Source organism: Sinocyclocheilus grahami, unplaced genomic scaffold, assembly GCF_001515645.1.
Source record: "Sinocyclocheilus grahami isolate Dianchi unplaced genomic scaffold, SAMN03320097.WGS_v1.1 scaffold174.1, whole genome shotgun sequence".
In the NCBI taxonomy this organism is placed as follows: domain Eukaryota; kingdom Metazoa; phylum Chordata; class Actinopteri; order Cypriniformes; family Cyprinidae; genus Sinocyclocheilus; species Sinocyclocheilus grahami.
This window is the reverse complement of record NW_015505353.1, coordinates 982,317-1,009,825: the sequence shown is the minus strand read 5'-3', so window position 1 is coordinate 1,009,825 and position 27,509 is coordinate 982,317. Positions and strand designations below refer to the sequence as shown.

Below are 27,509 nucleotides of genomic sequence, written 5' to 3'. Positions count from 1 at the left end.
AGGCCTCTTGTTATGATTGCCAGCGTGAGAGGGGTGCCTGACCTATTTCTTTTTTTTTTGTTGCTCTGTGTCCTGTGGCTCTTTCCCCCTGTTTGATGGTGCTAGGCCGGCTACCGTGTGTGTTTATGTCATCACACTACATGCCGCACATGAGACCGTAAGGGAGTGTGTTTACAGACTGAACACAGAGAGCTGAGCGACGCTGCGGTGCTGCTGATTAATTGTAGTGATGATCTGAACTCACAGATTCAAATCTGGGTTGACTGGTGTGTTTACTTTATAGCAGCCGTACTGTGGCCACATATAAGAGCTGTAGTGCCTCTATAGTAAAGTCAAAGTAATTGAAAAAGTGCCTGAAAAAAACCCCCAACTCAGACAGCTCAGCACTTTAAAATACTCTGAATTACGTGGGGATTTTCGAAAGTTTTGTTACTTACAATCACCAAATATGATGATATCCTTGTGAAGGACTCTCTTCTTGAAAGTCTATATATTTTAAGACTTTTGTTTTATATTGTGTAAGCAAAATCGTAAGTGTAACATTATAAAGAGATTATTAATTACTTTAATGCTTTACATTTATGTCATTGTACTAAAGCAAGGACAGACAGATAGATAGATAGATAGATAGATAGATATTATTATTATTTTAATTTAATTAATTAAAAGATGTAGTCTTTTTTTTTTATTTTTACACATTGAAATTTCCCAAGGACCCATCAGCCTGTTACAGCCCCCAGCCCCCAGCCCCTGATATGATAGATAGATAGATAGATAGATAGATAGATAGATATTATTATTAATTTAATTTAATTAATTAAAAGATGTAGTCTTTTTTATTTTTTATTTTTTTTACACATTGAAATTTCCCAAGGACCCATCAGCCTGTTACAGCCCCCAGCCCCTGATATATATTTTTTTCAGTCCTTAAAATAAGTTTGTGTTTACAAGATACTGATTTGATAAAATTAGCACATTTGTTTATCTGTCTAAGTGGGCAATTGTTGGTCAGAATAAACTGTAATTTGGACCACACTTTTGCCATAGTCAATAGTCTGGCTACGTGAGATGAATACTTTCATGAAATGCAGTTGCACTTAAATGCAAATGCACTTACTAAACATTTTTACTTCCCCTGTTGCTGCCAGTATTATGAAATTCATGCCCATATTTAATAACACAAGATACAGGATAATCACCAGATTATGCAAATAAATGTACATGCTACAATGCTATACATGTTCTAATGGCTCCTGTTAATCAAATCCATTATCATTATGTGATTAAAATGGTTCACTGTTTGACACAAACACATTGCATTGCACACCTGAGATTATTCCCAGATGGCTGTGACTTTAACCAGACACCCACACACATTCTCTGAGGTCCAAACGGCCCAATCTGGACCAGTTGCCCCTGTCATACCCCATAATGAGCAACCTGACAGCACAAAAAAAAGTGTGGATTCTTTTGTCAGGTGTATGAGATTATAGAGAATGTCAGCCCGAAGAGTGAATTTTGATCGTCAGGGTCTTTCTAAAGCCCCTGTTTCTCCAGAAAACAGTTCAGGTTGTTTTGATTTATCATATTATTCCTTTGTATTGCAAATTCAGAATTTCAGAAGAAAGAAAAAATCATATTAGGCCTTTTTACAGAGCTTTTTGCTTGATTTTCTGCAATCTATTTTTAGCAGTCTTATGCTAGATAATATGCAACATGCTGATGATTTTATTTATTTGATCTCTAATGTGGGTCATGCCAAATGGTTGTTTTTCCCGCCACATTGTCATTTCCTCCCAATATGACCATAACGTGATTTATGGCCGACAGCTCCGTTTCCGTCACTGCGAGGGATCCGGCGCTGCCATGTGCCCTGCTAACTGGATGCAGACATGCTGTCTCTTTTGAGCTAGACCAGACCTGTCTGAAAACCAATCAGCTTGGAAATGAAAAGACGTAATTGTTCATAATTGGCCTTTAGTTTTTGCACTTCGTGATTTTTTGCGGCATTTTAGGTGACATTCATTCAGAGCTTCGGGAAAAAGATGAGAACAATTTTGTGTTCCGTTTGAAAATGATTACGCGTGACGCATGACAGTTTTTTTTCTCTTTCTTTGCTCTGTGGGATTGTGCTTTGATAATGCTGTTACACTTTCGTTTAGAGTTTTGTAGCCTGGTTTTCTCTATCTGTCTCCAACAATGTTATTACCTCTGAAGCTAAAGAAAAAGAGAGAGAGAGAGTTTGTGAAAGAATTGAAGTACCTTATTTCAACTGCTTGTGCCACTTCTGCAAGTCACGGTAATAATGGAAGCCAGTGATCCAATACCACTTTCAAGCATTTCCAAGCATAGTTTTCTGTTTTAACACACTTTATGCCATGTGCCCCAAAATGTGCTGAAGAGAGTATTTTTTTCATGCCGTCAGTGATGAATCTGTTTTGGTTGTAGGCTGCACAACATTTTTACACTCACTTTATTTAATGTGACAATTTGCTTAAAACATTTTTTTATTCACCTGTACCTCGCTCTGTGGGGTTTTAAAACTAGCATTTGTGTGTTGAAACCTAATGTTTTGTTTTGTGTTGTTTTACATGACTTGGTGTTTGAACTGCAAAGTGTAGGAGTCCTGTGTTAGGAGGAGCCCTTGTGCCAAAAAATAAATTAAACATCAGCACAAAAGCACACTCACAAATGGGACATTCTGTTAAACTGCTACCTTTTGTAGTTTAGATCAACTTATTCACACACAGCAGTAGTTGACATATTCTTTGTTAAATTCACATATGCAAATGAGGCACTCAAAACGCATTCGTTTTGTAGAATGACCCAAATGTTTTTCATTGACAAGAACACTTTAAACATTAAATCATCATCTTTTAGACCAACATAGTTACACTCCACTTACTTCAGTCATTGTTCACTGGCGGCTCGATCAATACAATAAAACCTGAAGCAAAAGCAGAGCTAGTTGACCCCAGAAGCCTGAGTGAAGGGAAAAGGAAAAAGTGAAAACAAGCAGAGAAGGAGAGCAGAAAGGGACAGAAGGCGTCATATCGCTCTAGTTGAACACATGAGGCTGGGAGAAGTGACAGTGTGCTAGGGGTGTTTTCAGGGCCTTTTTCTGTGGCTGTCTGTCCACATCAGGGGCTGATAGAGCTGCCTGGTGGCTGGTGTGTCATAGCAGGGGGGTGAGCGGATGCTGTGCGCTCTTCTTGTGAAAAAAATGATGGATTTGGTTTGATCTAAAGCGCAGGAACAGGTTTTCCACTGCAAGGGCTGGTGCTGTCATTCTGTATGACTGTGGCTTCCTCTTTGCATTAACTTCACACTTTCTGCCTGGGTGCTGTCTTTTTCCCCCCTTCATAATAGGGGAGAGTGGGTAAACCGTGTCAAGTTTTACTGTAGAAATGTACCAAAAACCAGTAGAAATGTGATCAAAAACTCCCAAGGTTTAGAGTAAGCTGCGTCATGTCAGGGAGTAAATTGGGTCATTAGGGAATAGGCTATGTGAACAATTTACATTCTAAGCAAAAATATGAACGTAAATGAGGGCGAAAAGCTATTTGTTCCTACACAATTCCATTCTAAAGCCTTATTTTGCTCCACATGATTTGCATTTTCATAAATTAATCAGGAAAAAGTTTAATTTTCAGAATATATGAATGTAGTAAAACATAATTTTGATGTTTTTATACATTGGCAGTTCAACGTATGATGTATGATAATGAGATATATTTTTTATACCTGGTTGTTAGTTGTTAGTAGTGTTTTATGGAAGAAAATGAATGACAAATGTTTTTGAAACCAAAAAGCATGTTGAATTGCACTAACTGAAAAAAGAATGCATTGCATTAACAGTGCTTGCATTTTAATGCCTTGTATTGCAGGGCTTGCATTTTTAGGTCCTGAAATTTAACATAGTTGTTTATTTAAGCTGTGAATATTTCAATTCAAAATATTTCACACACATTTTCATAATAAAAAATTCAATAATTCATATTCACCTTCCAGAATTCACTTCCCAAATATTCAATCTGTTTAAAAATACGATCTATAATATTCGACCGGCAAATTTCGGTCCATTTTATTTCACTTTACAAATTCGCTTCCACAAATACGGTGGTTCAAATTTAGCAGAAAATTCGGCTTTTCACATCCGGGAGCTGCAGGAATAGCAGTAGAGCACCAATGCATGATCTCCAGCTGCTGTCAGTCGCTCACCAGCAGGTGGCGCAAGCGGCTGTTGTTTTACATGACTTGGTGTTTGAACTGCAAAGTGTAGGAGTCCTGTGTTAGGAGGAGCCCTTGTGTCAAAAAATAAATTAAACATCAGCACAAAAGCACACTCACAAATGGGACATTCTGTTAAACTGCTACCTTTTGTAGTTTAGATCAACTTATTCACACACAGCAGTAGTTGACATATTCTTTGTTAAATTCACATATGCAAATGAGGCACTCAAAACGCATTCGTTTTGTAGAATGACCCAAATGTTTTTCATTGACAAGAACACTTTAAACATTAAATCATCATCTTTTAGACCAACATAGTTACACTCCACTTACTTCAGTCATTGTTCACTGGCGGCTCGATCAATACAATAAAACCTGAAGCAAAAGCAGAGCTAGTTGACCCCAGAAGCCTGAGTGAAGGGAAAAGGAAAAAGTGAAAACAAGCAGAGAAGGAGAGCAGAAAGGGACAGAAGGCGTCATATCGCTCTAGTTGAACACATGAGGCTGGGAGAAGTGACAGTGTGCTAGGGGTGTTTTCAGGGCCTTTTTCTGTGGCTGTCTGTCCACATCAGGGGCTGATAGAGCTGCCTGGTGGCTGGTGTGTCATAGCAGGGGGGTGAGCGGATGCTGTGCGCTCTTCTTGTGAAAAAAATGATGGATTTGGTTTGATCTAAAGCGCAGGAACAGGTTTTCCACTGCAAGGGCTGGTGCTGTCATTCTGTATGACTGTGGCTTCCTCTTTGCATTAACTTCACACTTTCTGCCTGGGTGCTGTCTTTTTCCCCCCTTCATAATAGGGGAGAGTGGGTAAACCGTGTCAAGTTTTACTGTAGAAATGTACCAAAAACCAGTAGAAATGTGATCAAAAACTCCCAAGGTTTAGAGTAAGCTGCGTCATGTCAGGGAGTAAATTGGGTCATTAGGGAATAGGCTATGTGAACAATTTACATTCTAAGCAAAAATATGAACGTAAATGAGGGCGAAAAGCTATTTGTTCCTACACAATTCCATTCTAAAGCCTTATTTTGCTCCACATGATTTGCATTTTCATAAATTAATCAGGAAAAAGTTTAATTTTCAGAATATATGAATGTAGTAAAACATAATTTTGATGTTTTTATACATTGGCAGTTCAACGTATGATGTATGATAATGAGATATATTTTTTATACCTGGTTGTTAGTTGTTAGTAGTGTTTTATGGAAGAAAATGAATGACAAATGTTTTTGAAACCAAAAAGCATGTTGAATTGCACTAACTGAAAAAAGAATGCATTGCATTAACAGTGCTTGCATTTTAATGCCTTGTATTGCAGGGCTTGCATTTTTAGGTCCTGAAATTTAACATAGTTGTTTATTTAAGCTGTGAATATTTCAATTCAAAATATTTCACACACATTTTCATAATAAAAAATTCAATAATTCATATTCACCTTCCAGAATTCACTTCCCAAATATTCAATCTGTTTAAAAATACGATCTATAATATTCGACCGGCAAATTTCGGTCCATTTTATTTGTATATAAATTCGCTTCCACAAATACGGTGGTTCAAATTTAGCAGAAAATTCGGCTTTTCACATCCGGGAGCTGCAGGAATAGCAGTAGAGCACCGATGCATGATCTCCAGCTGCTGTCAGTCGCTCACCAGCAGGTGGCGCAAGCGGCTGTTGATGAAGACCAAAGCAACCGGTGGATTAAGTCTTTCATTCACAAAAACTGATCTGCAGAAATGGAGCAAGCGATAAATTGAAGTTATGATTATCAGGGCCAGTATCAATATGTGGAAAAGCTGATTGTGTTTCCCCTGTGTAGACTAGCCTACATGTAAGCAGCTTTCTCTACCGCAAAGGAGATTATAATACTATTTTACCCCATGCTGATGTACAGAACTAACATTACATCTGAGGAAGACATATATTGCTTTTGGTTTGCTTAGTTTCCTTAACTTTGTATCATGGCTTGTGTGACGCTTTGCTGTAATACAGGGGTTTCATTCATATGCCACACTCCAGGATTCCCCAACGACCTGTAAGTGAACTAATACAGTGATATATACAGTGAAGTGATAAATACAGTGGAGACCTCAGATCTCGGAATACACTTTATTGATGATGCGAACTATATAGACTAAAGTTAAGCATATGTAGAATATGAACGATTGCTTAAGGTTTCACGCTGTTTCCGTCAAAAATCTGTTACTAAAAATAAAAATAAAAACTTTACGCGGCTCAGTGGGCTCACACAATGTTAGCTATTAAAAGACCAAACTCATTATACACCTCACTGATGATGCAAACTATATATACAGACAGATGAAATCAGAATATGAACGCAAGTTACGCAACGTGCAAAACTGCATGTTAAACATATTTCACATAAAGAAGACGTGGTTTATCCTCAAGACAGTCATAATAAATGATCAAATTCGGCATCTAATGAATAAAATATACTATGTACAGTGAGCCCACAACCCACAAAGTTTCAACAAACCATTTTTTCTTCTATAGAAAACCAAGCATGTAAAGTTAGTTTTAGGTTTGATTTTGGCTGCATATTCGCAGATACTGCTTTAGAGGTCATTTGCAAATTTACCTCACAAAAAAAACGATAACGTCCAATAATTAATTCAAATCAATGTTTACAGTAAATGCCTAGAGGGCAAACTGACTAAATATATATTGCCAATAACTCGCCTTAGACAATACTTTCCCTAAGTATGTACACAAATATTTGTTTAAGAAAACAAATGGGTTTTTCGTGTTCCAAAAGTTGTAGTATGTTCCTATTAAACAGACTGACTTACTACAGTTGACATTTTGCTAATATCTTTCTTACTGTACAGTATATACTTATTCTTAAGAAATTACTGTAATTCACCTAAAGGTTTTTTTTTAATGTTCCAAAGGTTGTAGTACGTTCCTAGTAACTAGACTGACTTATAGGTAAAATTTTGCTAATATCTTCCTTACTGTACATACAGTAGATCAATATTTATACTACAACCATTGGAACCTTTGGGGACTTACAGTTTTTTTTTAAATAATTGTGAACAGTACATACAGTAAGGGAGATATTGGCAAAATTTCACATGAAGTCAGTCTTTACATTTACATTTATTCATTTAGTAGACACTTTTATCCAAAGCGGCTTATCTAGCAACATGCTACAACATTTGGAACATGAAAAAAAACTTTTGGTGAATTACTGTAGTTTTAAAAAAAAGAAATGTGTATACTGTACATACCGTAAGGGCGATATTGGCAAAATCTAACCTGTAGTAAGTCAGCCTTGTATCTATGTACTACGTTGGAACATGAAAAAAAACAACTTTTTTAAAAGAAAATAATTGTGTACTGTACATATATGGAGGGAGTTATTGGCAAAATCTCACCTGTAGTAAATCACTATGAGTAATAAAAGATTTACAGTTTGACAGTGTGTATTTAGACGCTTTAACCCAGTCAGTGGAATTGTCAGACGGTCCCTTGGGTGCAATAACACGTCAAAGCTTTCTCCGGTTTAAATTTGCACCAACAATAGGCGGTTTTGGATATCCATTTTTTTTACGTTAATATAAAGTGGTTGCATATTGTTAAACTAATTACTAATGGTAGTGATATCTTTGTGACTGTCGACTCTGTAAATCAGTGGCAAGGGAAAGCGAATGTACGGTGAATATCGAACCTAAAACTAACTGTACGGCGCTAGGAAGGCGATTAGAAAGAAAATGCAGCGCCACACAAGCCATGATACAAAGTTAAGGAAACTAAGCAACAGAAAGCAATGTATATCTTCCTCAGATGTAATGTTAGTTCTGTACATCAGCGTGGGGTAAAATAGTATTATAACCTCCTTTGCGGTAGAGAAAGCTGCTTACATGTAGGCTAGTCTACACAGGGGAAACATAATCAGCTTTTCCACATATTGATACTGGCCCTGATAATCATAACTTGAATTTACCGCTTGCTCCATTTCTGCAGATCAGTTTTTGTGAATGAAAGACTTAATCCACCGGTTGCTTTGGTCTTCATCAACAGCCGCTTGCGCCACCTGCTGGTGAGCGACTGACAGCAGCTGGAGATCATGCATCGGTGCTCTACTGCTATTCCTGCAGCTCCGGATGTGAAATAAAATGGACCGAAATTTGCCGGTCGAATATTATAGATCGTATTTTTAAACAGATTGAAGATTTGGGAAGTGAATTCTGGAAGGTGGATATGAATTATACAATTTTTAATTATGGAAATGTGTGTGAAATATTTTGAATTGAAATATTCACAGCTTAAATAAACAGCTATGTTAAATTTCAGAACCTTAAAATGCAATCCCTGAAAATACAAGACATTAAAATGCAAGCACTGTTAATGCAATGCATTCTTTTTTTCAGTTAGTGCAATTCAGCATGCTTTTTTGTTTCAAAAACATTTGTTATTAATTTTCTTCCATAGTGTTTAGCCTTAAATCAATATATGATAGCAGCTATGTATGTTGAATTTTTTTATGTGCACTGTTTGATAGATTAAAGATGTGACCCAACTTACCCCATTCTCTTATAATTTTAGACTGATATGCAGGTGGTTTGATGTTGGACTTAAAATATGATTGATATTGATTTTAGCACACATTCAAAAACTGCAGGTAATGCTGGCTCAGTGGTAAGCCCATAAACCAGTAAGAGGTCTTAAATGACTGATTTTATGAGTAATGCTATCCCTTAGTTTTGAATCTATCCATGAGAAGGCATGAAAGAAAACCGTTCATGGCTTGAAGCACAGGGGACTGTACAAGTGCAAGTTATGATTCATTATTACCGAAATAACTACCATGTGTACAAATCAGTTGCCATGGGATTCAAGACCTCATCACAACAAACAAGACATCAGCTTCATGGACTGAATGACCATAGACTGAATGTGTCAAAGCGATTCAGCACTATGTGCTGTATCCCAGAAATCTCACCATAAATTTCACATTAGCTGCAGTGTTTCCATATTCTCTCAAACAACTTCTTAAAGTGGGGCATTCAATAATCCACATTATTGAAAGCGTTTACATGGATGATTAGCACTTGTTGGACCAGATAATGAGAAAAAACTGCCATTTTAATTACATTTGCATTTAGTCATTTAGCAGATGTAATCAATTACTTTCTTTTCCTTTTTCTTTTTAAAATTCAATTTAAACCTGGAAATAAACTCTTAAACATTTTAAGATTGCAAATGATAAATGATATAAAATATAAAATATTTTTAGTATACTAAATTGATGTAAGCAAATTTGTGATCCTGTGCATTTGATTTCCTTGAAATTGTTCTAAAATATATATCATATATGAAATATATTAATTCTAAAATACATATTCACTACCATTCAAACATTTGACAAACATGTTTTTGAAAGAAGTCTCTCATGCTCACCAAGGCTGTATTTATTTGATCAAATTTAAGAATGTATTTAATTAAGATACTGTACAGTAAAAACAGTAATATTGTCAAAATGTATTATAATTTAAAATGACTTTTTTTATTTTAATATATTTTAAAATGTTAGAAACTTTATTTATTATTTTTTTAATATCAATGTGGAAGAGTTTATCAGTGTTGCTGCTTAATATTTTTGTGAAAATTTTGATTTTTTTTTATTTTAATTTTTTTGCAGGATTTTTTGATTAATAGAAAGGTCAAAAGAACAACATTTATTTAAAATATAATTGTTTGGAAAACTTTTGATCAATCTAATGCATCCTTGCAATAAAAGTATTAATTTCTTCGAAAAAATTTAAATCTTTATGTCCCAAAACTTTTAAACAGTAGTGGAAAGCTTAGTTTAAATATAAAACAAACGGGCTTTCTCAAGCTTCTGTTCAAAAGTGTTTTCCATTCTCCTCCCTCACCCCTCAACTGGCACACACACACACACACACACCGAAGCATTCAGAGGGGCTTAAGCCTCCAGAGAGTTGACATGTGGCACATAAGTTCTGTGTGAGGAGTGAAGGTGTGGTAAGATGCGTTGAGACAACGTTTCTTCAACTTACCATGACTTGGCCAGCTGTGTTTCCGCCCAACAGTGGGTGACGTGCAATTGGGGCTGATGGGTGTGTTCTGTTCGTCTCTCTTTTTATGCATTCATCTGTTTATCCCTCCTGCCCCAGTGTCTGCCGAGAGGACGTGCCATGTCACTTCAGGTGTGTCATGCTTCCCATATGCCATGGATATCTGAATCTCGACCAATCAGACGCCACCCCACTGACCTTCTCGGGAGCAATGAGCATGATGGGAGCTGAAGGCTGGAGCTGGTGGCACACTGAATGTGAGAGACTCTTCCGAGGGAGGAGAACGGGAAGAGGCGGGGGGCCGTAGGGTCAAGGTCTCGCCCTGATACAATCGCAGGTTCGGATTAGATGCCGTTTTTGTTGGGACGGCACCCTGCCCCCATCCCTCGACCTCTCCTGCACCCCTCCTGTGCGTGCTGTCGTTGCGTGCCTGGCCGGCCTGGGTGTGGATTTACATGGCTGTTAATTAGAGTGGAAGAAGTGATTGGCTGCTGGATGCATTGCGGTAAAGAGTGCACAGATGCAGCCATGCTGGCGAGAGTAACGCAGGCAGGCATGGTGCATCAGCCCACGTCACACTGCTGCAGCTCAGCCGAGCCCTGCCCTGTCTAAAACGATTTGCAGAGTGTCACCACCGTCACACCGCTCCTGTACCGCAATACCCCTCCCTCTATTCTCTTTTACCCCTTCCTCTGGTCCTTATTTTCTCCATAGAATAAGGTTTCCTTGTCTGCAATTGGTCAGAAAGCCAGATAGTCCTGCCCCCAACTTACACTATTGTGTAAATCAATATTGTTGTCACAGTTTTTACACTTTTTGAGGGAATATACTTACTTATTGATTCACAATAGAGCGCTGCAGTGATTACGTATTTGTAGGCCAACCTGGAAGTTAGCATCACGCTTGTTACCTCAACAAAAAAAGTTTTTTTCGTTGGTTTTTGGATTATTGCTGAAAATAAGATCTCTGACCAACAAAAGTTTGTTTCATCATGATAATCTTTACAAATTAACACAACCTTTACGAATTTTGTAAATAGCTAAATGTAAGCTATAAAAGGAATAACACTATGGTCACATGACTTCAACATCGTCACCAGTAAGCTTCTGACAACTCTTTCAGTCTTTATTTAGACAACATTTTCCCTGATAGTTTGAGTTAGAATAGTTTCATGAGCCTGTAAATGCGGACTAGTGAGTAGATGAGTGTACTTATTTGTCATGATGATGTTTATCATTCCAGATAACCTATGTAGTCCCATTTAACCTCTTGTTAGCAACTTTTTCAAGACAAGTAAAAACTTTAAAAAAAACACAAGGGGTATCACTGATGTATTTTATGTAATAGAATAAAACATGAAAATATATTGAGCTTATGTTAACCACAAACTTTATTTCAGACATTTAACCAAAAAACCCACTAACTCAAGGACGTTGAAACCGGAAATGCTAAAATACGAATTCTTTTTCAGGTTTTAGCCTGCAGCATACTATTGAAAATGTACGCACTGCACCTTTAAGAATTCTTTTATGTCCAAACAAACCTCAATGCTATGAAGAACTCTCAACAAAATAGCCATACTCCAAAAATTGCTATTGCACATTTACTACTCAACAAATATTACATGAGGCAATTAATATTCATGAGCCAGACAGATATGGTGCTTTTCAGACTGTTCTTTTGCCCCTGGCTACAACTATTTGAGACATTTTGCTAATTATTTTATAATTATTATGCATGCATTTTTTTTTGTTATCGTTGTTGTTGAACTGTGCATTCAGCCATTCTTTGTTTATTCTGTGAGGGAAATTGACCGATTATAGCAGGTTAACAAGATAAAATAAGTAGCATTTAGTGCAAATGCACTGCACCTTTAAGAAAGTTAAATGGCCATTGACATGACAAACTTGTGAAAAAGGATGTATTTGGACAAAGCAGCCTCTCTTTTACGTATTGGGACACTGGTCCCATCGGTGTCACTGCTATTTGTGTGATGTCATAATCAGCAACTGTTGGCATGACGATGGTGGCACGGCGGTTAGTCTCATGACAGGGGTGGCAAATTGATGGTCCCCTCTCATTTAGTGCAGAAGAATAAGGAATGACCAAGGTCTCATGGTTCTTTCAGTTTAAATGCATGCTGACATTAAATGAATGCACCGGGGGGGTCAGAGACTCAGACCTCCACCCAGGCTGGCCCATAATAACCGGGGTCTTAAATCAACACCAGGCTTGTAATAACATTTCAGCCAGTGTTATTCCTCTGGCAATTAAGGCCTTCACAAGGCTCCGGTTTTGTGTCTGATGCCTCCTTTGATTTTTCAGTCCAGCTTGGTGGTGGGCCTTTTCCCTTGTTTCTTTTTTCCGCTGAACGTTTGCTTCTCTCCTTACACTGCGCAGTAGATGTGGCAAAGAGTACAGAATTGCATTCATGCCCAAAGCGTCTACATTTCACCTCCGTTCCCCCCAGGGTTTTGTAACTACACACACACATACATGCATGTTCAGCGAGAGGTGTTAAGTGTCAGAAAATGGGTGCTTTTCTTTACGCAAGAATATCCCAACAAAACCATTTTTGTTGGTGTGATTTTTTTTTTCATGTCAGCTGATTTAATATTAGAAAAGAAGAGGTGCATGTTTACTAGGAGTGAGAGAATCAATTCTCTAATGTATTAAGATTCTAAATAATTATATTTAAATAAAGTATGTAATAATTAAATAATTATGAATTGATCAACCGACATTTATAATTAAAATGGTTCTTAATTTTTTTATAAATCTGAAATACACATTGTATTGAAAAGGACACAAAGGAAAACAAAAATAAATAAATAAATATCATGCAGTGTGGCAAGTATATTTGAAGGAAATAAATGTACACTACTGTTCAAAAGTTTGGAGTCCAGATTTAGATTTTTTAAATGTTTTTGAAATAAGTTTCTTTTATGCTCAGCAAGGCTGTATTTATTTGATAAAACACAGTAAAACAGTATATAAATAAATAATTAAAAAAATGGATTCCTGAAAATGTTCAGCAGTCATTACCTTCAACCTTCAGTGTCACATTATCTTTCAGAAATCATTCTTGATGCTGATTTGGGAAACATTTATTTTTATCATATAAATGTAACATTATCATCAATATTTTTTGGAGGATTTTTTTTTTTTGATGAACAGAACTTCATTTATTTGAAATAGGCTTTTACAATGAAAAAGTATTTACTCTCACTTTTGATCAATTTAATTGCTAATATTATAATATTAATTTCTTTAAAAAAAATACTTTTGAACAGTAGTGCATTCGCAAAGGCAGGTTGCTTGCATGTGGCTTTTCATTTAGACAGAACAAAAGCTGCAGTGATTATATTATTATACCTGCTTATTATGTTTAATTTGGTGGTTCACCAAATGCATTTTAATTCCTGCTTTTATGCACAAGCAACCTTAACTGTCCAGAGATTTGTGCTGAGAAACTGAGATGCATCAGGAATCATTTCGGGATCGAATCTTGACTTGAATGGAATTCAGATTGAATCGTGAGGTACCTAAAGCCTTATGTTAATGTGTGCTTGTAATAGATTGAGTAATGTAAAAACATACTAAAAAGGGTGAAAGTGTGAGGAAAGTATTTGCATTTAAAGTCGGCACTGTCAGAAGTCTTTTCTCTCTAGAAACTCAGAGACGGTGTTAACAACAGCAATTACCTGCTTCTTAGGAGGAAGAAAAGGGGAGGGACTCGTTCCTTCATGCGCTTGTGTGTCTTTGGATGTGCTGAGTGCCGTGTCAACTTCGTGTATGTGTATGGGCGGCACCTTCATTTGTCTAATATATCTGTTTTCCCCTTTTTAAGGTCTTAGACACCAGGGGGCTTCAGGGAGTCAGGAGACCCCCAGCCCTGCTCGCAGTAGCTGATACAATCCACCCCTAAGTGTCTCCGTCTCTGTCTCTCTCTCTCTCTTTTTCTGTAGCAGGCCTTTGAAGTGGGGTGATGAGGGTAAGTTAATTATCCCCATTACACAGGCCTGGCTACATCCAGCCCTGCCTCAGCCCAGCCTTCCTCTGCCTATAATTACACTGAGAAGGAGGCAGAAGCTGTCAGCAACATTTAAAACAAACCCTCTGATAAAAACACTCCAGCAGAGAGAGAGAGAGAGAGAAAAAGACACTGGCCCCAGATGTTGATGTAGACATTTTAAGTGATTGAACAGAGTAGTGAAGAGTGAAAAACAGGCTTCTCTCTCTGAGCTTGGACTCTTGAAGTCTAAATATAGGGATTGCTCTTGTAAATCTTTAGATATTGGCTTAGTATTGAAATACTTTTGAGAAGTTTACATGTCGATGTAACATGCTACACTTTCATTTGTATAGATTATTGCATTTTTCAGGCAATGTTAATTATATTTTAGGCTTTGTTGGTAATTCTTTACAATAGGTTTCTGTATGTTTACATTAATTAATGTATTAGCTAATATGAAATAACAATGATCAATACTTTTATAGCATTTATTAGTCTTTAATTAATGTCAATTTCTACAAACACTACCATTCAATAGTTTGGGGTCAGTAAGATTTTTTTATGTTTTTGGATTTATTCAATTAAAAACACAGTGAATACAGTAATATTGTGAAATATTGCAATTTTAAAATATTGCTTTTTTTCTATTTTAATACATTTTAAAATCTAGTTTAGTCCTGTGATTGCAAAGCTGAATTTTTAATCTCACAATCCTGATAATTTTATCCTAATAATTTTAATATGCTGATTTGGTGCTCAAATGCATTTCTTATTATTATCATTATTAATTGTGCAGTTTCATATTTTTGTTGAAACATGATACATTTTTTCAGGATTCTTTAATGAATAGAAAGTTCAAATGAACAGCATTTTTTAAAAATAGAAATCTTTTCTAACATTATAAATGTCTTTACTTCACTTTTGATTGATCACATTTGTCCTTCCTAAATAAAAGTATTTATTACTTTCAGGGAGGAAAAAATCGTACTGACATCAGACTTTTAAACGGTAGCATCTAATAATATTTTCAAGTTAAAACGAATCAACAAACATTGTATTATGAACTAACATAAATTAATAATATACTATAGTATATATAAATTAACATTAACCTAGATTAATAAGTGCTGTTAAAAAAAAAAGTTGTATAATCGTAATATGGCTGAATCAATCAAACTGAATGAACAAATGTTACATGAAATATTCATGAGCCAAGCTGATACTTTTCAGATTTTTCCTTTGCATTGACAGCATTTTGCTCATTCTTTTAAAACTGTAATACTGTATATAGTTTTCAGTTATCAAAGCCTTTGTAGAATTTTTTCACTTTTTGCTGTTTTTACCACTTGATTTAATTCATCATGATGTTGGTTAAAAAAAAGTCAATGGACATTTAATGCATCAACTATGGATGAGGTATTTTAATATAAAAAACATGGTGTAATGTTGAAAGACTAGGCATGAAAAATCAAGCGGTTGAAATGTTGTTTTTTCTTATCATAGTTTGACGCTCTGCTCTCTCCCTCTTTTTTAAACGGCTCATCTCCTCCAATCACAACAGATGCGAAACCTCTAAAACTCACCAATACTTCTCAATAACATTACCGTCCCTTAAATTCAGCTCACAAACTCGTACTTAAGACACAGCAAAACTTAAGTTCATTTCTGAAACCTCATGATAAATGCTTTGCTCGAAGAAATCTATCATGGGCAGGAACAAGATTATAGAAATAACAAGATACCGTGGGTGAAATATGAGCTGGTTTTGGACGAAGAGGAAAGAGATAACAGCATGAGATTAGGATGAAATCTAAAGAAGTCTCGCTGGCTTCTTTTTGATGTCTTATAAAATATACGACATGGCGACTATGAGAAGGGCTGCTCACAATGTTAGCTTAGCCTCGTGACTTGATTTTTATCCTGTTATGCTTTTACATTTCGCTACGCTCTTCTTCCTCCCTCCCATTTTTCTCTATAATCAGGAGTCCATGTTCTGTGGCAGGAAAGCTATGAGTTTAGAAAAGTGGACCAAGATGCAAGCTTATATGTCGTATATTGCTGCTCGCCTGTTGGGCAAACTTTATAGCTCATGTTCAGAATATTTGTCATTAGCGTAATTCAGCGTTCATTTTTATGCACGAAAAAAAAAAAGTGTTGATGAAGACCTCACCTGTTCCGCTTGCTCTCAGAAGTCTAATTGCAAAAAATTAACCTGTCAGACTCTCACATGGCAGTAACCTAAACTGGAGCAGTCAGATTGCAGGGCCCTGTATGTTTTCGTTCTTTTTCTCTCTAGCTCTGTACTGCACTCTGTGGGGTTCCAATGGCTTCCCTGAGCCAAAGCACCGAGGCGAGCAATTAAAATGGAAAATGACAGCATGAGGGATGATGATTACCGTTATACAAAAAGCCACATTTATGAATTTAGCAGATAACTGTCACTTCTCCCTTGGCTCTTATTTGCCCCGTGCTTTTGTTAACTTAATGTCTTCAGCGATTCTCACCCGAGGAGAGGGCCACAGTTCTCTTTTTAATTACTCTGACACTTGACACTTCTGAACTGTTTTTCTCTTTAAACAGAAGATTCAAATATTCTTTCTTTTCTGTTTATAAGTCAGTGAGGAAACGTGCATTCATTTATACAACACCTGGAAATTGTTTTTGGGGCTGTTTTATTTATTTGCTTAAAAAAAACAATTTAGCTAACCTTAGAAAAGAATTGCCTAGAAGAAGTTAATGGACAATGGTCTAGCATCCGTTAAGATCCCCTGCATCACCGTAAGAGGACTAATCTCTCACTTTTAGGAGAGAAATGGCAGTGTTTCAAGTGCAGATCTGTCATTTGTTTCTTTGTTTGTTTTCTGAGGCGACTGTACACATATGCTCATGAGAAAGGATGCGCTTTTGTCCACCTCTAATCAGCTGTAGCGCTTTATTCTCAAGGTCAAGCAGAAAAATATGTGAAAACAGCAGTTCAGTTTGTCTCTAAATAAAAACATGGCTGAGCATGTTGAGATGTCATTTTACAGACGGATGAAGACGAGACATGATAAAATTAGAAAATCCTTGAGTCATTTCCAGTGTTGAGAAAATGATGAAAATGTAGCTTGTCAAGTTAGAATCATGTGAAGTAGTTTGTAAATTACCACTGCAAGCAACAAATAATATATGATTTGAAGAGTTTGGTTCCAAAACGCTATAAATCCATTTTGATTCATTCGAGTAAAAATGTGTTTTCTTTACCAAGAAAGTGGCAAGATGAAAACCACTATTTTCTGTTTAAAACTTTCACATAGCATCTTTAGGTTATACTAACATTAAAAATTAAAATCCAGATTTTGATTTTAAAAGATTTATTATAAAAACTGATAATTTTTTCCCCCAAACTGCAATAAATCCATTGACAGCCTCTGAACTTAGTCAATACTAATCTTATTAATAGCTTACGCTTCTTCCCCACTGCAGAAACCACCACAGGTTCATCAATGCCGTCAAAATTATAATTTTTTTTTAGGGCTGCATGGTAAATCGCAATCGACAGTAAAGCCGGTTCTGTGATTAGTAGTAAATCTCCAGCACGTGCTTTCAGATGGAACGGCATTTAATACACAGAGCCGTAGATCACTGACAAGCTACACAATATCGCGTTCATAATCGAAGGCGATTTATCTGCGATTATGAACGCGATATTGCATAGCTTGTCAGTTACTGTTTACAATGCGTGGAATGGTGTGCTGTGATTGGTTGAGCAGATGTATCGCATTCTGCATATAAGGGAGACTGGCGTTTGTCGCGGTTTGGAAAGATAGGGAGAAAACATAACAGAATAACACGGCTGATATCGCATTTTGCGTAAAATTAAAAATTGACTTTTCAATACTGACCAGATACAATCCTGATTTCGGCGGGAACACAATTTTTTTTTAAATGGCGTTTATCGCGTTTTGGAATCAAGCTCTTCATTTGTAAGTGTGTGTATATAATATATAGGCTAATAATATAGAATATTTACTATATTGCGTATATTATACATATGTTTACGATTGAAAAAACTACATTGAAAATGAAATTAGATTGCCTATATATATATATATATATATATATATACACACACACACACTGTGCAATTATTTAAATTATTAAATCATTTAAATCTGTGATTTTTTTCCTCCTTTAATGTAAATATTTACATTAAAAGAAGAAAAAACAATCACTTTTATACACAACTGAGTAATGATGAATGATTATGTAAATTAATCTATTTTTTTCCAGTTCACTGAAATGATTCATCTGAACAAAATGACTTGCTAAAATAAATCATAATTCTCACATCTATTTCAAAGAGAGAAAGAGCTACTTCTGAGCTATTATAAAATGTAGTTTAGTTTGTAGCGTTGCCACTACTGTATTTTTGTTGCTTCCCAGCACTCATCATATTATTATTATGGCACTCCTAAATTTAAAAACCGCAAACCCTTTTGCAGTCATTAGCTGTCTCATCTGTTCAGTCAGATTTATTTTAGCCCTCTAGAATGAATAACATGATCGGTAATAGCAACCTCTGACTGATCTCAGGCCTTCTTGCGTGTTTTCATTTATAAATTGAAGCATCAAAAAAGCAATTTTGCAACTGACATTCACAAACAGGCTTTTTGTATTCCAGCTACACAACATAAATACCATCACAGTCTCCTCATGATGTGCTCGCATATTTCAGCGTGTGCAGCACATGTATCGACAGCTGAGCGGGTGATGGAGGGCGCGAGCAGGGTTTTATTATTTCAGGTCCATGTGGAGAGGATCCTCAGGGTGTCGTCATCAGTCCTAGTGAGAGCAGACATCCAGAGCACTGGCTCCAACAGTCTGGCACCACACTGTAAAGAGATCCAGCTTCCACACACCAGCCAGATCAATACAGAGAGAGGGACGAGAGAGACTTCTGGAAGATTCTCTGTTGCATATGCGCCAGGTGGATTAGGCCACAAATGATGGCCCAGATGGGCTGCGGTGCATTAGCAGTATAGGGGAGTATACCGTCTTGTCAGGAAGCATTAGGATTACACGTTCATAGACTGTAATGTTGCATTTCTACAGTTATTAACATCTTAAAACTAGCAAAGTGTTGTATATTTTCATAAAAAATACGTACACTAAAAAAATTGATGTAGAAGTGATTTTCACTCAGAAATTGCTAGCAAATTTGGCAAAACATTTTGAATTATACAAAATTTTAAAGTAGAAATATTGAAACAGTAGTTTATTTTTGTAAACTTTGTTTATTATATGTACCTCAATAATCTTTGAAAAATATTTTTTACAGTGAATATTTACATTGAAAAAAGTTAGCTGAAACAATTTTCACTCAGAAATGTTTGGTAAATATCACAAATAATTAAGAAACTGCATGTAACGTTTAATTAAATGTGAAATTTTGAAGTGGAAAGACTGAAATATTATTTTCTTCTAAAATGTACTCCAATAATCTTGTTTTTATTTACAACTTTGAAAAATATTTTTTTACATGTACATTTAGACTAAAAAAATTTGCTAGTAAATTTTGCAAATAATTACATAGAAACAGCAAATAAAATTAACATGAATTAATCAAATTGAATTAAACATGAATCTCTCGATATTTTTTTCTCATTTGTAAAGTCATAGAAACGTTTTTGTGGGTTTTTTCGTTTACTATTAGAGCAAATAGGAACAGTTACCCAACTATGACGACTTCTTCTGAAAACCCATCAAATGTGAAAAGGGTCCATTTAGACTAGAAAATGAAGGAATGTGAGGAAAACGAGTCAGGGGAGAGCAAAGAATAGAAGAAAAGTTGATGAGTAAAGGTCAAAAGGTCAGAAAGTAAAGCCTAACACTTTCTTTTCCCCAGGAGCTCTGGATGGGATTGGACTGTGATTATGGGATGGATGGGAGGAGCAAGTATCTTCTTATTGGAAAGCTGTCAGCTCTGATGCAACTCTACCAGGCCATTTTATTTTCCCTGTAACCCTGTACTTCCCTACCGCATTGATTACCTATGACACACGCTAGCACGGGCTAACCATTACTTTGGTTTTCACGCGTCGCTATCCTCCTGTGGCCACTGTCCACTAGCAGTCCTGTCGCCATCCCGACATCTGCCTTTCCGCAGGAGTTATGGCCAAACTGTTCGGCCGTAATAAATTCACCTCTTTCATCCTTCTTTCTCTCTCTCTCCACTGCTGTCTTCACCTCTCTTACCTCCATAACTAACCTATTTTTCCACATAAGCTGCAAATTGTCCTTATGGAATTTACGCTGGTGATGTATGGTGCCAGGAATATTTTTACAGCCAGTTCTCTCACACTGTCGCTCTGTATGTGTGGTACAGTTCAACAGCATTGTTTCACGAGCCCAGGGAGAGGATTCAGAGAATGCAGCCAGATGAAATGTCTCATTCTAGTCCAGACACTAATCGCTGTCAGATCTCTGGCCTGAGAGACCTGCCAAAACTCAAATATTCCTACTGAATTTCATGAAACTAATACACCCACTGTAAGTGTAAAAAAAGGAAGTCACACATGCAGATATGCACGTGTTCTGAAGAAACAAATTTGAGGGTGGTTGCCAGTGTGTTTCCATGCAGTTGCTAAGGTGTTCTGATTGGTTGCTTGGGAATTGCTAGGTGATTGTGTATTGCTTGCTTAAGTTTTTGTATTGTTTAAGAAATTTGCAGCCATCAAGTTACTATAGTGCAGCAACGTTTGAGTGGCATGTAAAAAAAAAATATATATATATATATATATTTACAGAAGATTTACAGAATGCAGAAAAATAATTTACAGAATGCAGTTGTAAAATTTTGAGAATATAAAGTTTTTACAAGATTTTTTTTTTTTTTAGAAGAACAAATAATTTTTTTCCACAAGGACAAATTAAATCTGAAGTGACAGTAAAAATGTTTACACTGTTACTTTTACACTTCACAGTGTAAAAAAAAGTAAAATGTACATAGTTTCCACAGAAATATTAATAAGCACAACTATTTTCAACATTGATAATAATAAAAAAATGTTTCTTGAGCACCAAATCAGCATTTAGAATAATTTCTGAAGGATTATGTAAAAATTCAGCTTTGACACCACAGGAATAAATTACATGGTAAAATGTACTAAAATAGTATTTAAAAATTATAAAGTATTTAAAATTGTAATAATATTTCACAATATTAAAGTATTTTTGATCAAGTAAATGTAGCTTTGGTCAGAATAAGAGACTTCTTTACAAAACATAAAAAAAATCTTTCCTACCGAATATTGTAAAATTATTACTACTGAAATTTAAAAATGCTTTGACTTTATTATCAAAATATTACTGTTTTATTATTTTGCTAATTTTGAATATTGCCAGAATAGTACTAACTTTATTTGCATTTTTTCCCTTTATTCTCAAAATATGACAGTATAAATCTCATTATTTAGATTTTATTTTCAAAATATTACTACATTAATCTCATAATATTTCAACTATTCTTACAATTTTTACTTTCATCTTATAATGCTTTATTCTTGAAACTTATTCTTAGACAGTGATTTTCAAAACATCATGACTTTATTCTCAGTTTTTATTTTTGTATTTTTTTATAGCTTTTGTAATATAGGACAGTATAAAAGTGCCTTAGCAAGCACCACTAATTACCATTGAGTCTTCTTCACAGTATTACCCATAATTCTTTCACTCGTGAATGCAGCATGTGCCTCTGGCTTCTGTACATCATTTTGAAGATGAGTGGAAAAGGTTCAGTCTTGGCCAGTTAAATGGCACTGGGTTCATGGGTCTCACCTTGCTTTTTCTACCCATGCAGGCAGTTTCAACTTCAACCTCACCACCGTGGGCTACCTGTCAATACGATTCATCTCTCTCATTCACGATTCCTCGCTTCTCGCCCTCCCTCCCTTTTTTCCCTGGGTGCCAGGGGAGTATCAGTGCGCCGTTTTTTGCGGAGAGTGATGGGTTGGTGTCAAGTGTGTGTGTTGGGTTTTTGATACGAGGATGTGCGCTGTCGTAGGGTATCATGTCGGACCGAGGCAAGAGGCCTATCTGAGCTGAGCTGCTTTGCCTCTCTCCCGGTCACCTTTCACTGGCAATTAGTGTCCGACCAGCAAACCGCTCACAAGTTGTCAGGAGTGCTTATCATGAAGATCAGCGCCTATCAGTCTCTCCATCTCTTCCTCTCATGTTCTCTCGCTTTAGTTTGCTTTCTACCGCTCCGTACTTACCATCTCACTTTCCATATGTGTGTGTGTGATGGGTCCCAAATGCCCCTTTACTTGTAAAAGTTTTATGTAGTGAGATCGTTTGCAGGGTATCATTGATGTCTTCAATCAACAGCACTCGTCCTCTCATGTCCTTATGCATGCCAGCCTCGGTCCTTGCAAGCCCTCAATGGCTGGAAAGTGTTCTTGCCACTTCCTGTTTTCTTGTCTTGAGTGCTATTAGAGACCAAATCAAAACCGGGCTTTTAGGCCATCAGTATGCTAGTGTGCTCCTAAAAGTTGACAAAAATAATGTTTAGTAGAATTTGCAGTCTTTCAAATATTAAAAATGTGTCCTGCTCCAACTGCCTGTTTTATAGGAAATGCATAATTACAGGAAAGAAAAACAGGCTTTCAAACCATTTTAAATGGAAATGTATTGTTTCCTTTCTTCTTTCCTGTCTGACTCTTCCTTTGTTTGACATCCTTCCTTCCTGTTTTTTTTGTGTTCCTTCCTTCATTTCTGTCTCTGCATTCCTTCCTTTCCTGACTGTGTTTCTTTCTTCCTGTCTGTGATCCTTCCTTTTTGTCTGTCTGTCTTTGTTCCATCCTTCCTTTCCCATCTGTCTGTTTATCTTCCTTCCTGTCTGTATTTCTGCCTTCCTTTTTACCTGTCTATCTTCCTTCCTTATTTTCCTTCCTTTATGTCTGACTCCCTTCCTGCCTGTCTGTGTTCTTTTATTCTTGTCTGTCTGTGTTCCATATTTCCTTTCTATCGGATCCTTTGTTTCCCTCTGCCTTTCTGTGTTCCTTCCTTTCTCACTTCCCTTCCTGTCTGTTTTCCTTCATATCTGTGTTCCTACTTTTCTGCCTGTTCCATCCTTCCTTTCTCTGTTCCATTCTTGTTCTTTCTTCTTTCCAGTCTTCCTGTCTGTGTTGCTTTTCTTTCTTTCTTGTCTGTGTTCATACCTTTTTATCTTCCTTCCTTTCTGTCTGATTCCCTTCCTTCCTGTCTGTCTTTCATTCTTGTTTGTCTGTCTGTGTTCCATCTTTCCTTTCTATCTGATCATTCGTTTCCTTCTACCTGTCTGTGTTCCATAATTTCCATACTGTCCGTTTGTTTCCCTTCTGTGTTCTGTCATTTCTTACGCTCTGCTTTTTTGTTCTTTCTTATTTCCTTTCTTTCTGTCTGTGTTCCTTTCTTCCTTCTTTTCATCTCGTCTGTCTGTGTTCTTACCTGCCTTTTCTAGCTCTGTTTTCCTTTCTCTGATATTCCTTCCTTTCCTGTTTGTCAGTCCTGCTATCTGTCTTTCCTTTCCTTTCCTTTCCTTTCCTTTCCTTTCCTTTCCTTTCTGTCTGTGTTCCTTCCTTTCCTGTCTTTCTTTCTTCCTTCCTTTCTGATTGCTTATGTTCCTTCCTTTCTTGTTTCTGGTTCTTTCTTCCTGTCTGTCCTTGTTCCTTCCTTTCCTGATTTTCTTCCTTCCTATCTGATATTCCTTCCGTTCTACTGTCTGTGCTCCTTCCTTTCCCCTTTACTTTCTTTCTTTCTTTCTTTCTTTCTTTCTTTCTTTCTTTCATCCTTCCTGTGTGTATGTCAAAGTGTGTGTGACACCGACCTGTCTCCGCAGTGCAGGTTTTGATGGTAATGTGATGTGCTGGATTCCTGCTGTTCCAGCACAGTGTCAGGATCTGCAGGACGCCTGTAGACGTGTGTGTGAGTGAGCGAGTGAGAAACCCAGAGAGCATGTGTGAGTGTGTGTGTTTGTGACAGTGCTGGTGCTGACTGGTCCTGGCAGGCTGGAGATGTCGCTCTCCATGACGCGAAGTGTGTCAGAGTGGTTGGCACACATACACACAGGGCATCATGATCCTTGGTTGCCCTTTTCCCCATCATTCTCAGATACACTTTACTCTGCTCCCATGACTGAAGATTACGGGTCCAGGCTCAATTTTTGTGGCTGGGTTTTAAAAACAAAATACTTTGTATGCAAGCTACTGTAAATGATTGCAGGATTTCAGCATCTACAGAACGTTGACATAAAACATGAATAATATTTTAGAATTAAACCAAACCTAAGCACTGTAATGCAGCATGTTAAGTGGGCATGCATGTTTAATGTGAGTATCAGGAGATGTGGGAATTGAGCAGCTTAAGAGGACTGGCGTATAGAGTGGCCAATGTGCAGACCTCGCAGTTTGTTCAGTACTATCCTAGACTTCCAGGTCAAATAATAAATACTCAAGAGAAGAGGTGTAGTAAAGCTTAGCAGTGAATATACTTTTGCACATATACAATATATTTGTATACACATATACAAAGAGGATGGTGAGATAATACAAGGATTTTCCAGATGTTTACAAGAAGTTATCAAATAGAGAATTCCAAGGCTGGCCATCAAGAAGATCCAGCACCTTCTTTTTTTTTTTTTCCTTCAGGGGAAAAATTAAACAATGAGGCTTGTCATAAATGCCTAAATAAACTGGTGTTACAATAATTTTCATGAGAAATTCTTGAATTTATTTCAGTGGTTCTCAACAAGATATTTCTGACTTTAAAGCTTCTTGTTTTTAATCTTCTTAATTAACAGTATTGATTTATATTAAATGAAACATGTTCAATAACAGTTTAAAGAACTGTTCTCAGTGTTCTTCCAAAAGTATTTTTTTGAAGGGGGAAAGAATATGATTGTAGTTTACATCTTGATGTTATTTGTTTTATAGCATTAAATTTTTTTTTTTTTTTTACAAATCAATAATAATTTATTAATTTATCATTTTAAGTCATCCTGTGGCCCCCTTGAAGTTTGCTGAGGCCCTCTAATGGGTCCCGGCCTCCTGGTTGAGGGCCACTGATTTATATTGTTATCTGAGACTTGGTATTTTGATAAATTTTTTCAGAGTTTGCAACATTATTAAGAAATTCTAGAAGAGAAACATGTGAGATTATCAGTTTTTTTTCTCAGAAGGAAAATCTGTGAAACACTTTAGCAAAAATTTATATTTGCTCAACATTTAATCTTATTGCTGCATTAAAGAAAGAGTTGAGATCTTATATATGCATTTTATTCCCTTTTTCTATGCAATTATTCAAAAGTCAAACGCATTGTCTCCTCTGCATTGCCATTTAATTGTATTTACAACTAGTTTTTCATGCTAACGTGAGTTCTATTTCTCAGGATCACATCACGGGGCAAAAACCTCCTAAGCGTTCGACCAGCGCAAGCGTGTTTAAGCTTGTAGAGGTGGAGCGCTCCACCTCATCTGCTCTCTGCCAGAGCCAGTGTGTGTGATAAATGGTGGGTGTGTGTGACGCCCCCCTCCACCCTCCCAGCATGTATAAGTTTTGCCTTTAATTACCATGGCTGATAATGTTTCCTATCCATAACTGTCTGTGCAGAGAGGAGGCCCGGTCTGCTTACTGATGCACAGGAGATACCGAACCAGCCCCCCCCCCATTCCTTACCACCCCTCCATCCACCTCCTCTTCCTCCATCTTTCAGCTTCATCTAATATCAAACCCACCCCCCCCCCCCCCTCCTTAACACCCCTCCATCTATGTAAGCGGGGCATCTTTCATTTCAATATTTCAATATTTATGCCTAATCTTTACAAGCAGAAAAGTTCAAAGTCATTGTAAGGGTATGTAACTTTCGCTGTCAATTACAGTCTACTGGCAATTGGGTCTGTGTGTTTATTTATTTATTTGTTTGACGACCTTTCCGGCTTCCGAGAGAAGAAGGCCGGAGAAAGACAGTCTGTCATATCTGACTCGTTGACATACTTCCTGGCAGTTCCTGAAATCCTGGCGAACTGAAATCACTCGGTCCAGTCCTAACAGACAGGCCTGCCTCTCTCACAGCTGTAGCTCGCTCTGTTTGTACTCTCATTGATTGCTGTAATTAGTCACTATGGTGTTTCGGCTGAAGAGGGGGAGAGTATTTGTTATGCCTCGATATAATTCCGGGTGTGCGTGCGTCTGCGTCCGCATGCTTGCCTAGCGTATGTACACATTTCTCCATTGAATGTGAACTTGAATAAAAAAAGCCCAGAAAAGGTCACGCTCATTTGCATGATGGCCTTCATTAGAATATGCTAAGGATGGATGCGGGTGCTTTCTTTCTCCACCGTGATGAATAGCTGCAGCATTACCTACTCGCCTCAAAGTAGTCCTCCGTCACCCTCATTTACATATCCCTCCCTTTTATATTTATTTCGTACATTTGCGAAATACTCACAGATATTGCTTCTGAAGAGACCTGGCAACCTGTTTTGCAATTTAAATTGGTGGTGCTTTATGGTGTAATAGTCAGCTTGTCATTTAGAAGCGCCGGTGCTCTCATGGCCTCTTGCGACTCTCAAAGAGTTCGATTTTAAATCAAACAACGCTTTGGGGCCTCAGCGGTAAATTAGGCTGAGCTTAAACACCCTTGATTGGACTCTTCTTGCCCATTTTAAACTATAACTTTGGTTCATGTTGAAGTATTGAGCTGATCACTATTCTTTTTAAATGTATTGTGGGATAGAGTGGGTCAAAAATGATTGTTTATGATACAAAACTGTGAATTAGAGAGGAAATGTTTGGTGTATATATATATGTGCTAGGTCAATTTTTATCTTTTAAGAGCTGATATTTAGTTAGGCTAAGATGCAAACAATGCACAGTGATTTTAGAAGAAGACCAGAAAAAAAAACATGTTGGGGAAAGCATGTTGAAGATCTGTGAACAGCATTAAACCGAATACCAAAATGTGTGTGTGTGTGTTTGTGTGCGTATTTGTGTGTGTGTGTGTGTGTGTGTGTGTGTGTGTATAGTACGTTTCAGGTCAGTAGGATTTTTATTTATTTTTTAAATTAATGCACATTAAATTGATCAAAAGAGACAGTAAATACACTTATTAAGATCTCTACTTCAAATGCTTTTCCTTTGAACTATAAAGAATCCTGAAAGAAATTATGTATCAAAGTTTACACAA

At 36.8% G+C, this 27,509-nt stretch overlaps 1 protein-coding gene across 1 annotated transcript in view; it reads left to right on the top strand.

Moving 5' to 3' along the window:
- cndp2 (carnosine dipeptidase 2) overlaps positions 1-26,015 on the top strand; it is a 51,884-nt gene extending 25,869 nt beyond the window's left edge. Inside the window, exons 13-14 of the transcript XR_001610104.1 lie at positions 25,713-25,832; positions 25,934-26,015. The gene's annotated coding sequence lies outside the window, so the exon portion shown is untranslated. The remainder of the gene's footprint in view (positions 1-25,712; positions 25,833-25,933) is intronic.
- The last annotated feature ends 1,494 nt before the right edge of the window (positions 26,016-27,509 follow it).